Consider the following 14,150-nt stretch of genomic DNA (forward strand, 5'->3'; position numbering starts at 1 on the left):
TTAATGGTGATTAAATCACAGATTTTCATGCATTCATCCATCAATTCCTTCCAGAAAATTAAGAGTAATTTCTACAGATGAATTCTACATTATCAATGATGAAATCTTGTACTCTCCAATAGCTGTTAAATAGGTGTAGTATTATCAAAAATACAAAGACTTTAAAACATTAAATGAATGTAACCAACCTTAAATTATTTCTATTAATGAAGGGTCTCCTTTATAAAAGGTATTTTAAATGATGAACACAAAGCCATCAATCATGTCATTACAGCATTTACAAAGTGATTTTTATTAGTTTTCCAGAAATTTGAGATGCCAATAAAGTCATCACTGTCACTGATATACATACACCAGAGAGAGTAATATCAAGCATTTAATCATTTTAATTTGTAATTAAATTGACTTAGTAGAAAACAATAAATAGGACACAAAAATAATTCTGCTGAAAGAAGGGAATGTATATTGAGGTTATGGTATTATGGAGGGCCCACATTATCACCACACGACAGAAGAACCAACAATAATTTAAAAAAATAACTCTAAAAATCTTATCTCAATGTCTCAATTGGAGCATCAAAACACAATTCCAACAAAACATTATTTCTCAGACTCAAGTTTGGCCAAATCAGTATTCTGACCTGATTTTTACATTATGCAGATAATACAATTTCTCCAAGATGAAATCATCAATTCTTGGCCAAACCTCTAAGTTGCCACATCAGTTACGAGTTCAGTGGCCTGCTAACTTGTATTGCTAATAGCATCTTGTCTTTCTAAACTCACAGAAGGCACTTGCATATGTTCATAGACGATCGGATGATACAGGCACTTAGCAACAATGTTGGATCAGTCAATTTCCAGTTACTGGTCCAAAAGAACGTGAGGACATGAGGTTTTGATTTGGTTTCTAATAATAGTTTCAAAGGTTCTTTACCCTGTTTATTTGCAAAATAATTTATTGCATTTGTTATGGGGTTGAGAACAAAGTATCATATTCTTAGTTCACTTATATGTTGAAGATGCTTACGTAAGAACTTCGGAATGATCAACCTCACCAAAAGCAAATGCAATAGCTCCCTGAATTGGATGGAGCAGGTAGGAAAAATTAAACATCATATCCATAATGTATAATATCCTACACAAACTTATTTTTATGCAATAGTTTTTTCCAAAGTAAATCTTTTAAATCTGCAGAGGCTTTGCTGCAAATCCATATCCTTTTTAGTTATATGAATCTAAAGAGGCATGGATAAGTGATTAAGATAACAGATTATTTGCTACATATTTCCACATTTTTAGCTTTAAGTGGTCTGTAAATCTGATCAGCTATGTGACACTGTATAATTAGAGTTATTGTTTTTGAACAATGTAACAGGGATACATAATCATCAATCTTCTTCTTACTCTTAGAAAGTTCCATTCTTACTCCTATGTTAACCATAACAAAAACATAAATTGATCAGTAAAGTTCAATGACAAATTAGTCATTTTATTTGTAAAGTGCAACTAGAAATAAAGCCTATTATGCACAAGCTGAGCATATGCATAAATTCAAGACAAATTCCCATAAAATAAAATAGTTTACTCTGTTGTTCACAGAAGTACCCAGCGCTAAAGGTTGTAATTTCAATTCTATTAATTTTTCAGAACATTTATTGAAACATGTCACACTAGTTATGTAAACATCCCACTACGTTGCTTAAATAAACCAATATTAAAATGAACAGCACATTTTAACAAACACTTCTTAATATATTCAGCAAATGATAAGGAATTATTTCATGTGCTTGTGTGCTTGTTGACTAAAATAACAAACAGTTCATAAATTACTTCTAATTTTGCTATACACTGCACATACTGCATATGCAAGCCTCTCCAATACTGCCAAATTATATCTCACAGTTTACATTGATTACGTACATTGATTATTGGTGTTCTGTTGAGAAGCACTTAAACAATGTGCTAACAAACTGCTTTAGCAAACATGCAAATTTCACAACCCATCCACCCACACCCACCATCCTTTTACCTGGTTATAAAGACTTGACATTATTTTCATGAACACGTAATTTCAAACTAAATTTAGAAGTTCAAGTGAAATAAGCAATTTACATTAGAATAGAGTTTCAAATAAGATGAAAACCCTTTTTAGACTGCATTTTTTATTTCAATAAAACAACAATAAAATTCTTTTCATTAATGAATCATGTTCTATAAATATCTGGTGTAAAATGAAAAAAAATCTAATTGATAAAGGAATATGCTTATGCCTTAGTTACCTAACTATATAGCATTTATCACCCTTCGCTAGAAATAAATTTCAGGAGAATTTTCATGACAAACCTTTATTTATAATTTTCTTGCAGAACTTTAAGTACATAACTCACTGTCATTCTGATGTCATTATGCTTTAAGTGCAAATCCAGTCTACAAAAGGTGGCAGATTATTTGTTAATGAGAGGGAACACAGTTGATTCCAATCATCCTCTTACTTAGCCTCCGTGCATTCAAGTTGGGTTCATCAATATGTGGTAGATCAGTCCCTCTTGCCAATTTAAACACACTGAAAGGCAGCTCTCCTACTCTTTCTGAGATCTGCTAAAGCAGCATAGGTGAAGAATTAAATCTGATTCTTTCTTGTTCTCTCTCTGGCTTTAAACACCACACTTCACCATGAATGGAATTCTTTTGACTATAAAGCCATTATAGTGAACAACACTTAGGACTATTATTTTTTCATGAAAATATTTCCTATTTCAATAACTGTCAAAAGGAACATTCAAATGCTAAAATTAAAAGTTTAATAAAATACAATATTAATGAAGAATATTGAATATTAAGAATAAACCTATAACTTATTCACATAATATTCTGTATAAAAATATTTTCTGAAGAAATCTGTTGAAGAAATATTTCTGCAGATGACTGAATGGACTCTGCTAAAAATGTAAGCATGATATATTTGAAAGCTCTTTGGAAATTGTAGATGTTTAGAAAAAATTGAGATCAAGATTATAATAAGTTACTGGAAGAATGGAGTAAAATAAGTTATTAGTGACTGAAAAGGTTTGATTATGTCAATTATATTTGCTCCTGTATGATGAACATTGAGAAACATAAAGCATTCATGAAAAGAGAAAAACTGACAAAATATATTAACAAGACTGATATATTTGAGAGAAAAAGATAAATGGGGAGAGTGGTAATCATATATTTAATTATTGCTATGAATTTATTATGGATTTTTGCCAGTAGTTAAATCTGACTTCTCCAAAATTCTTAGCTTTCTCCTCAAGAATGCATTGATGAAACTTCCCCACAGATGCCATTTTCTTTCATTGTTGCCAGGAAACAAAAAAGAACCATGTCCTAATGAGGGATGGGGAAGGGGCAGCATTCAGACTTGGTCACAGCAAAAACTTTTACAGGAATGGCAGACAAAAACCAAGTTTACAGCAGGTCTACAGAGAATAAAAATTGGGTGGTGTGATGGTAGCAAAGCTTTTGGCGCTTAGCCAGACCCCGGAGGTTACTGTGTATCACCTTTATTTGAGGTACAGAGCAATGGTCAAGTTTGTAAGGTACCAAGCAATATTTTGCAATGACATTGGATACTGCTAAGGGAAAAATAATTTGCATTATTTCTTTGCAGAGATAAAAGAAAGCTAAATATTACCAGGTCATTGTCTTCTTCTGAATCTTCTACAAGTTTATATTTTTCTAACAAGTGTCTAAATGTCCAGTGAAACAATTTATTGGTGGGCGGGGCTGAGGGAGGCTGAGAAATCCAATGGTATTTAAGACAGCTTGTGCCATGTTTTATAGAAGGGCAGAAAGTATAGAATGGAATGTGTATATGAAAATCAAAGTTTATATTGTGACTGAATTCTCCGGCGACCACGGATATTCTAGTATATTTCTAGAGTAGTATACTGTATTGTAATGGACCTTAGTTTCAGTTCAGAGTATCTTCCTAGAATAACCACCTACCGAGCTTTAATTTTTAGGATCTCCTTTACTTTGCTTCCTTAGGATATGCAACTTAAACCAAATACCTAAACCTCTCTTGTGTGTGAGCTGAAATACATACTTGCTGTCCCAATTACGAACAAGAAATGCTGCTGTTGTTTGGAATGAATACAACTCTTTTGATGTTAATGTGCAAGTTTAAAGGCTCATTTGCAAGTTTTAAGGAGATAAGCAATGCAAAGTTATGTGGCTCTTTCAATAAAACATTCCCCAAATTGTGGCTGTATACAAAGCATCAAGTCATAGTATTCTTCCTCTCATTGGTTTTCTTCAGTTGGTGGTCACACTTGCTTCCCTCTGGCGTAGTCTTTCTTTCTGTTTTTAAAACAAAATAAGCTTATTGTCATTCAAAGCTTTTGTATTTTGACTGCTTTTGAATTCCAAAATCCACATGAGTTTGCTTAACAAGGCTAATTTGTAGATTTTGGAAGAAAAAGGTACATTTTAAATCCTGAATTCTATCTGCTCTCAAATCTACAATGAACTTCTATCAAAAACAAATCTTAATTTGCTTTTCTTGCTTAGTTCTTTCTTTTGCTCCTTCTATTTTGCTCTCTTTTTTTAAGACAAGGTAATGGGGAGCATGTTCTCCACACTAGTGGTTCAAATACTCTCCATTTTGAAGATTTCAGGACTTAAATTGGTGAGGTTATCAAATTAGGATAATTATTTGTACGTCCAATCATAAAGAAGAGAAAATCTGCAGTTGCTTGAAATCTGCAGATGCAATCAACACACACAAAATGCTGGAAGAACTCAGCAGACTAGGCAGCATCTAGGGAAAAGAGTACAGTCAACGTTCTGGGCTGAGACACTTCATCAGAATGGGGGAAAAAAAGATGAGTAATCAAAATAAGAAGGTGAGGGGAGGGGTGGAAGAAACACAAGGTGATAGGTGAAATCGAGAAGATGGGGGCGAAGTAAAGAGCTGGGAAGTTGAGAGGTTAAAGAGATCTGATAGAAAGGAAAAGGGGGAATCTGACAGGAGAGGACAGCAGGCCATGGAAGAAAGCAAGGTGGGAGGAGCACCAGAGATGGGCAGATAAGGAGAGAAAGTGAGAGAGGGAAATGGAAATGGAGAATGGTGAAGGAGAGAGGGGTGGGGTTTTACTGGAAGTTCAAGAAATCGATGTTCATGCCATCAGGTTGGAGGCTACTCAGATGGAATATAAGGTATTGCTCCTCCAACCTGAATGCGGCCTCACCCTGACAGTAGAGGACGCCATGGACTGATATGTTGGAATGGGAAGTGGAATTAAAATGGGTGGCCTCTGGGAGATCTCGTCTTTTCTGGCGGACTTGTGCTGATGGAGATTGTGGAGGAGATGCTGCCAATCTGAACTGACTGGAGTCTGTAGATGAGGAAATTGAGGATCCAATTGCACAGGGATGTACTGAGGCCAAGATCTTAAAGCTCACTGATTAGTTTTGAGGGGATGATAGTGTTGAATGCTGAGCTGTAGTCGATAAAGTGCATCCTGACGTATAGTGCATCCAGATGTTCCAGGGTTGAGTGAAGAATTAGTGAGATGGCACCTGGTGTGGACCTGTTGCTCCAGTAGGTAAATTGGAGCAGATGCAAGTCACTTCTTAGGCAGCAGTTAATAGGTTTCACCAAACTCTCAAAATACTTCATCACTGTGGATGCAAGTGGTACTGGACAATAGTCATTGAGGCATGTTATCATGCTTTTCTTAGGCACTGGTATAATTGAAGCCTGCTTGAAACAGATAAGTACCTCAGACTGCTGAAGTGAGAGGTTAAAGACTTCAGTGAACACTCCAGCCAGTTGATCAGCACAGATCTTTAGTACTCAGCCAGGTACTAGATCTGGGCCAGATGCCTTTTACTGAGTTATCAATCATAAAAACAACATTACTCTCTTTGTTCCATCAAAAGCTTTGTAATTCTGAGGAAGTTCATTATAGCTTCCTTTCAGTTTGTTTGTACCAGTCAAGGAATCTTCACTAGGTACTTTATAATAACTTCTGATAGGGGTAACCTATTTGGCATATCTTGCTTAAAGAAACTTGACACTAGCTCTTTGCTTTAAATATCACAATATATGAAATGTACAAATAAATAACCAGTAAGTATATTTAGCACTCTGTGAGCTGCAATTATTAAATAGTTAAAAGAAATGTACAGTGTATAGATATCGACAGAAAACAGACTGCTAATAAAAACAATATTACCAGGCTGTTAGGGTTTTTTTTCTTTGTTTCAACTTTCTTTTCTTCAGTTATCTTCTTTACTGATAGTTGAGCTTCTTTCAATCTGAAAAATGATAATATTTTACATTTCAATTTATTGTATATGGGGTTTATTTATCTTTTATAATCACATCCAAATTGCATATACTTATATAATGCTTATGCAAACAGTTTTGCTTTAAATAATTGTGATCTCCCTCTTCAAATCTTTAAAATGCAGGATGATTACAATTTGCTATATCTGAGTGTCCTTAAAAGGTAAACTGACCAATCTTCTGACCCTTAATCATCCTTGATACATGGCAAAAGCAAGGCTTATCATTTTATTAAAAAGCACCTAAGAGCCTTTGAACTTACATCACTGAGAAATCAGAGTGGGTGAACAAATTTCACTGCTTCCTCATTTATGACATCTAAGGTTTATGCCATCAGTTTGCCCTACTTTATCATGGGTAGCAAACCAATGGCATGCATGCCCAAGATAGTACACACAAATAATTTTAATGGCACATGGCCTGAAGTGCTGCCTCTTCATTCTTTAAACCCACCCAATATTTAAAGATACACAATGAACAGCAGATTTTTTTGAAGGTATTGTTTCCTCAGAATTTTTTTGTAGTTATGATAGACCACTTTAAACCAAACACAAATATAATTACAGACTACTTGTATCATGTAGGAATTTGGAGTAACAAGAAGTTAACTTTTATTAAGTACAATGCATTTAAGCGTTTAATGACACTGATGCTTTGCAATAGTTCAACTAAGCTGAAAGTGTTTTGTTGGTGATTTTCATTCATAGTGTCTGAGGCTTCTTGCTTTAATGTCCAAGAATATGTCCTGAGGAAACCATTCACCATGCTCATCACTGACAGTACCAAGATGTGCAGGGGAGAAGTCTAAATGGGAATGCATAAAATAAATCTTCAGTGACTTGTTGCACTCATGGTTTTGTATGCTGGAAGCATGTTGTCAACCATGTAGAAGCATGCAGCTTGGTGCTCTGTAGTTGCCAAAAAAAAATTTCAACAACATCCGTGAATGCCTTCCATGAAATTTTCTCTGGTCCCACTAGAAATTCTTCCAATTGTCTGTCACTGCTGACCTGTTTGACTTGTGGACCAATAAAAATGCCTTCCTTAATTTTGGTATCAGTTACTCAGGGAAACATCTGTCTAAAGTATCAAAATCTTTCACCTTCCTTGTTTATTGCTTACACAAAAATTTTCATAAGCTCCAGTTTTACAGGAAGAGGAGGCAAAAATATCTTTATTGAGTCTACAAGTGGCTTACAATTTTCTTCTTGGTGGCTTTGAAAGACAGAAATTTTTGTGCCTGCTGACAGCAGATTCCATCCTTGCAGTCTTGAACCTAGTAATTCTGCTTTTGACTTTGACAAAGCCAAGTCTCAGAGCACATCATTTCACTCAGATTGAGTTATCAGAGGAGTCTCACTTGACATAACGGGTTCAAAATCTGTATCAGTATCAGTGTCATTTTCCATTCCTGCCTCATGCATCATGGCGTCGTTTCCTGCCTCCTCTAGACTCATGTCTCTGGTGGCTTCAGTACTGGAAGGCTATCATCATGCGGCACAGCCCTCATGGCTGAAGTTGGGTTATTCAATGGGCTTCTTGTTTTTAGCAGAGAAACCAGACACACTGGTCAGACAGAAGTAGCAGTCTGTCACATGATCTGCTCTCGCTATATCATCGGGACTGCAAATGGCATTGATTTCTGAGTACCTCTGAGCCAAGCTCTAAGATCGACAATGCATGTTGCACAACAAATGTGAGGAGCCCAGGCTTTGTCTTGGTCGCCAATTTTACACCCAAAGTAGAGCTCATAGGCTTTCTTAATAAGAGAAGTCATGCTCCATCTTTGAAATTAAGCAAATACTTGCCAAAAATATTACAGAAAGTATCATGCCTGTTGCAACATTGGCAAGACATTCTGCTATCACAAATTCTCCTGAAAATGCAATTACTTTATTATAGTGAGTACACAAAATATGGTATGCATGTAGAGCATGCACATCAATATGATCGTAAACTGATATACATGTAAACACAATGCATAGAGCGGTGTGTGTGTGTGTGTGTGATGCTTTTATAGCCTTTCTAAAACCTGTGCTGCCATGCAGCATCCACCCTGCCTAAGCATGCCCAGACATAACTGAACAAAATAGAAAACTTTCCAGCTTACATTGTGGGCAACATTTTAATTGACTTGAATTATGAATTGAAACAACAAATATAAATGATTTCAAAAGAAATGGAGTGTGATAGGGGAATTTCATGGTGATTTTCCTGATCAGCAGCCCAAACTTCATAAGATACATCTGAAAGTATTCAGGAAGTAAAACCTTTGTTGTCTAGTGTTATGTTTACGACCAAGTAAAGCAGAGAATGCTTTTTAACAACCCAAGATCAAGGAGAAATTTTCACAGGAAACATTGCATGTCAGCTTGGCGTTAGCTAGACGGTTGCAAAAACATATGATGTAGATGATAGATTTTGAAATACTCGCAGATTTATTGTACACATCAGTGCTTGGATAATAAACCGTTTGGCCAGTTGGCTTTGTCTTTGCTTTGCTTAACTCTTTTCTTCCGTCATTTGTGAGTGCACAATGGATATTTGGTGATAACAGTGAAAGCTGTATTTTGTTTAGTGCTTCCATGAAATTTGTTTGCAATAAACATATTTTATATATATATATATATAAATAATTTAAGTTTATCTGTGAGACATGTCTAAATTATATTTATGCTTCTTAGTTTGTACAGAATGTCAGATATATCACCAAAGAAGCAAAAATGTTCAAATGATGGAAAAACAACAGAGATTTTCAAGAGTGGTGGAATAAGAGTTTTGGCACGATTAAAAAGCGTGATAAAGTATTATGCATCCTATATTCTGAATCAGTGGTCTGCAGGACTTCCTCCATAAAGGAACATTCTGAAACTATTCATAAATGGCTCTGCAATGCAAGTAAGCAAGAACAGAAAATGTATTTTTTGAGAAATCAGCAAGAAAAAAATCCGGTCAAATTATTTTGATGACCTCTATTTCAGGTAAAGCCTTTATTACTCAATTTTGTAGGGGAAATGAAATATGCAAAGAACTGGTTAACTTGCTAATATTAACTGAACACACCACTGGGGTTGAAGTATGTAAGGCAGTTAGTAAAAGAATTGTCTGGTAGACAAGTTAATCTTTCAAAAATAGTTTCCCTGACAACTGTTGGTGCATCTAGCATGATTGATAAGGAGGCAGGTTTTGACAATCTGTTTGCAAAATCTGTTGGACATCCATTGATCAGCTTTCATTGTATATTGCACGAGGAGGCTTTTTGTGAAAAAGCTGGCCTCAAGCAGCTTGAAGAAGCGATGAAAACTGAAACTAAGGTAACTAATTTTATTTGAAAAGTACACAATTTCAGAATTTACTGAGTGAGGTGAATTCAGAGTACGCAGGACAACTTATGTACAGCAATGGTCATTCGCTTAGTAGAAGATCGGTCCTTACACCATTCGTTGATTGTTTGGATGAAATTTATCTGTTTTTGATGAATGAAAATTTTTCTTGTCACAGAAATGTGATGTTGTGTAGATTTATAGATTGATGCTTTTGCAGAAACCTCTTCACATTTACATGACTGGAACACCAAATTACAGGGATTGACAAACGACTTGATGCTATGTCTGATAATATATAAGCCTCTGGGAAGGAGATCCCTTATTTACTCTCTAACCATGTGATCATGGTGGTACAGATCCACTAATATTAATATTGCAGTATGACCAGCATGAGCTTCAAAGTGATTTGATACCACTTTTGGCTCCTGAGCAACGGAGTTCACCACAATTGTAAAGATATCCACTTTTCATACACTTTTTTTTACATCCCAGAATTAGAAAGAAGAGTTTCATGCAGCAAAATAATTTCAGATTAAATAAGTATCAACTTGAAATAAGAATATTGGTCTAACTCACATTTCAGAATGCTTTCTACATTTGATTAAATATGATAATAATTAAGCCAGCAGTATGAAAATTATGAAAAGCATACACCATTGAAAAATGCAGCTCCAACAATTTGCTCAATATAAACTCTGATGATAAAGTGTAAGCTGTGATCATTAAGTACAGAATGAATACTATTAAGTTTAAAAGTATTATTAATCAAACCTCAAAACAGAACAAGAGGAAAATTTCTGTTTATGACCATCACCAAATCTGCTTATAAGTTACCAATATCCTTATATAATAAACACACATCAAAGTTGCTGGTGAACGCAGCAGGCCAGGCAGCATCTCTAGGAAGAGGTACAGTCGACGTTTCAGGCCGAGACCCTTCGTCAGGACTAACTGAAGGAAAAAATAGTAAGAGATTTGAAAGTGGGAGGGGGAGGGGGAGGGGGAGATCCAAAATGATAGGAGAAGACAGGAGGGGGAGGGTTGGAGCCAAGAGCTGGACAGCCTTATATAATAAACTTGATCTAATCAATGCATAAAATTGCTTTAAATGCTTGTTTTTATTTACCTGAATTAAGTTAAAGAGCAAGAAATCTGAAGAAAGTTGTGTATCTGAGAAAATTTATAATCAAGTTAACATATGGAGAAGAAAAAATGTCCAACAAAGAAAACCTGCTGACTTTGACAGTTATGTATGGAGGAAGAACAGACAATTGAAATACAGTGGATGGACAATCTCTGATAGCTATACAAAACACACTTCTGTGGAGATTGTAAAAAAACCAGATGTTAATTCATTGCTCTAACATATTCAGATGTTATACCTTTATGGGTAATTTCCTTAGAGCATTACTATATTTATAATGTAGAGTAGTCTAAGATAAGGGAAATTAAATTTAAGCAACACACATCAAAGATGCTGGTGAACGCAGCAGGCTAGGCAGCATCTCTAGGAAGAAGTACAGTCCACGTTTCGGGCCAAGACCCTTCATCAGGACTAACTGAAAGAAGAGATAGTAAGAGATTTGAAAGTGGGAGAGGGAGGGGGGAGATCCAAAATGATAGGAGAAGACAGGAGGGGGAAGGGATGGAGCTAAGAGCTGGAAAGTTGATTGGCAAAAGGGATATGAGAGGATCATGGAACAGACGGGAGACCTAGGGAGAAAGAAAGGGAGGGGGGGAAGCCCAGAGGATGGGCAAGGAGTATAGTGAGAGGGACAGAGGGAGAAAAAGGAGAGAGAGAAAAAAATATTAATAATAATAAAAGATAAATAAATAATGGATGGGGTACGAAGGGGAGGTGGGGCATTAACGGAAGTTAGAGAGGTCAATGTTCATGCCATCAGGTTGGAGGCTACCCAGACGGAATATAAGGTGTTGTTCCTCCAACCTGAGTGTGGCTTCATCTTGACAGTAGAGGAGGCCGTGGATAGATATATCAGAATGGGAATGGGACGTGGAATTAAAATGTGTGGCCACTGAGAGATCCTGCTTTTTCTGGCGGACAGAGCATAGGCGTTCAGCGAAATGATCTCCCAGCCTGCGTTGGGTCTCGCCAGTATATAGAAGGCTACATCAGGAGCACTGGGCGCAGTATATCACCCCAGCCGACTCACAAGTGAAGTGTCGCCTCACCTGGAAGGACTGTTTGGGGCCCTGAATGGTGGTGAGGGAGGAAGTGTAAGGGTATGTGTAGCACTTGTTCCGCTTACAAGGATAAGTGCCAGGAGGGAGATCGGTGGGGAGGGATGGGGGGATGAATGGACAAGGGAGTCGCGTAGGGAGCAATCCCTGTGGAAAGCGGGGGGGGGGGAGGAAAGATGTGCTAGGTCAAATTTAAAATAATTACAGAGCTTGAATTTTAAGAAATTGATTTTTTAAAAGTCTACACAAAAGTCAAATTTGCCTTTTTTCAATATATGTTAAGGAACCAAAAGATGATGTGCACATCTGCCTTCCCGTGTTATGTAGGTCTATGCAATGTTTTTTCTCAAACCATTTATTGCTACCATCTGCTAGTGCAAAAGCCACAATACTTGAAATTGTTGTTGAAAAAAACATGTTTTTGTATACTTTTGTCATCTATTTTATCTCCGATCAAATTCCAAATAGAGATTTTGAAAATTACACGTGTCCCTTCCCCCACATATGCCCGAATAGTAATAATTTGCAAACCATTTGTTTAATCTGTTGTTCATGTACAAAATTAGTTTCCAAATCATTTAAAATCCTTCCTCATATTCTAAGTCTGATAGTGGCAGTTTTTGGCTAGAAAATTTCTTAGAAGGGGAAAATATATAAATAGTGTTCAATATGCTGTGCAATGGGGGGACACCCCTATGACTTGTCCAAGGACAAAATAATCAATAATCCAGTGGTCAGAAGTTATTTCACAGATCTTAAGATTGGCCTTAATTTTCAATTTTAGAATTTCAGGTTGTAAATTCTGAGCTGCAAATATTTTTCATCAATTATCTTCCTTTACACCTAATTACATACATCAGACGCCCCAAAACAATCATTGTCCTCAGTTAATGCACACATGAATATTTATTTACTGTATTGAGGTACAGTGTGGAACAGGCCATTCTGGCCCTTCGAGCCACACCTCCCAGCAAACCCCTGATTTAATCCTAGCCTAATCGAGGGACAATTTACAATAACTGATTAACCCACCAACTGATGGACTGTAGTGGGAAATCTGAGCACCTGGAGGAAACCAGTGTGGTCACGGGGAGAACATACAACTCCTCAAGAGGCAGTGGCGGGAATCAAATCTGTGTCGCTGGTACTGCAATGCATTGTGCAAACCACTAGGCTATAACTTTGATGCAAGTAAAACTAGATTGCATATTAGCTTGGCTTTGAGTGTGTGCATTGCTAAGACCTTTTACTGGAATGCAGTTGGCAGTCAATGACATCTACTTGTGTGCAATGTTAGTATGAAACCAATGCAATGAAAATGAAATAAATATTCTAGTTTGTATCCTCTCTTAACAGTGTGCAGCAGAACACTAACTCAGCAGCAGGAAAAATGATCATCTACTTGCAAGTTAATTATTAATTAATTCTTACTGGTTGCTCTTATGATCTACAAAGGTTTGGCACGTTCAACATTTTTTATAACCTTTAAAATATATTGGAAATGATATGCCAGATGTTGTTTTGACTAAGCTTCTACATGAAAGTACTACTAGACATCCAACTACGAACATAAGAAGAATGAACGAAGGTTATACACAGCAGGAAAAATTGCTTGAAGAGTGGAGGAGAATGCAGAGCATGGCTCCTAGTGGAAGGCCAAATCCACACAAGGTGTTCATGGAGTATTTTCCCCATTGGAATCTCAGCATTGAATAGTCAGTGAGATTTCCGGTTTTCAGTAGGAATAACCCCATTGAATTATACCTCCTGCTACTGCCCAAACTATAATCATTTCATTGGATGAGGCTGTCAAAGCTACTGTGGGCTGAGCTGGAGAAATTTGAGACATCTCACAATTTGCCATCTACCTTTGGGTAAAGTCAGTTATTCAATATAACAAAATACAACAAATTCTCATTTGTCATTGTCGCCTGGGGGAGCAACCCAGAAGATTATCGATTCTCCTTTGGAGCAGGATACTACTGACTATTCCACCTGGATAGTCTGCAGTCCCACAGCTTGAAGATTAAATTCTCCATCTTCTGGTGAACTGTTCCCACAATGACCCTTTCTTTCTCCTCCTGATCTACAGAGATTGTTTCGCACTCACGAAGCCACCAATACCCTATTTCTTTTTCATCTTCCACCCACTCCATTTGCCCATCACCCATGCACTCCTCCCACCGATTCTCCTCCTGCAATGTTCCCATTGGCCCTTTTCCCCATCTTCACTTGGTTCATTTCATGCTCTACTTCTTCTCCTATCAGATTCATTATCTTCA

General features: G+C 36.7%; 1 long non-coding RNA gene across 1 annotated transcript in view; it reads right to left on the reverse strand.

Moving 5' to 3' along the window:
- Positions 1–277: 277 nt before the first annotated feature.
- LOC140192708 (uncharacterized) overlaps positions 278–14,150 on the reverse strand; it is a 28,178-nt gene continuing 14,305 nt past the window's right edge. The window contains exons 2-3 of the long non-coding RNA XR_011884409.1: positions 6,228–6,309; positions 278–4,347 (exon numbers count right to left, since the gene is read on the reverse strand). This is a non-coding gene — a long non-coding RNA (uncharacterized lncRNA). The remainder of the gene's footprint in view (positions 4,348–6,227; positions 6,310–14,150) is intronic.

This window comes from Mobula birostris, unplaced genomic scaffold (assembly GCF_030028105.1).
Source record: "Mobula birostris isolate sMobBir1 unplaced genomic scaffold, sMobBir1.hap1 scaffold_2260, whole genome shotgun sequence".
NCBI lineage: Eukaryota > Metazoa > Chordata > Chondrichthyes > Myliobatiformes > Myliobatidae > Mobula > Mobula birostris.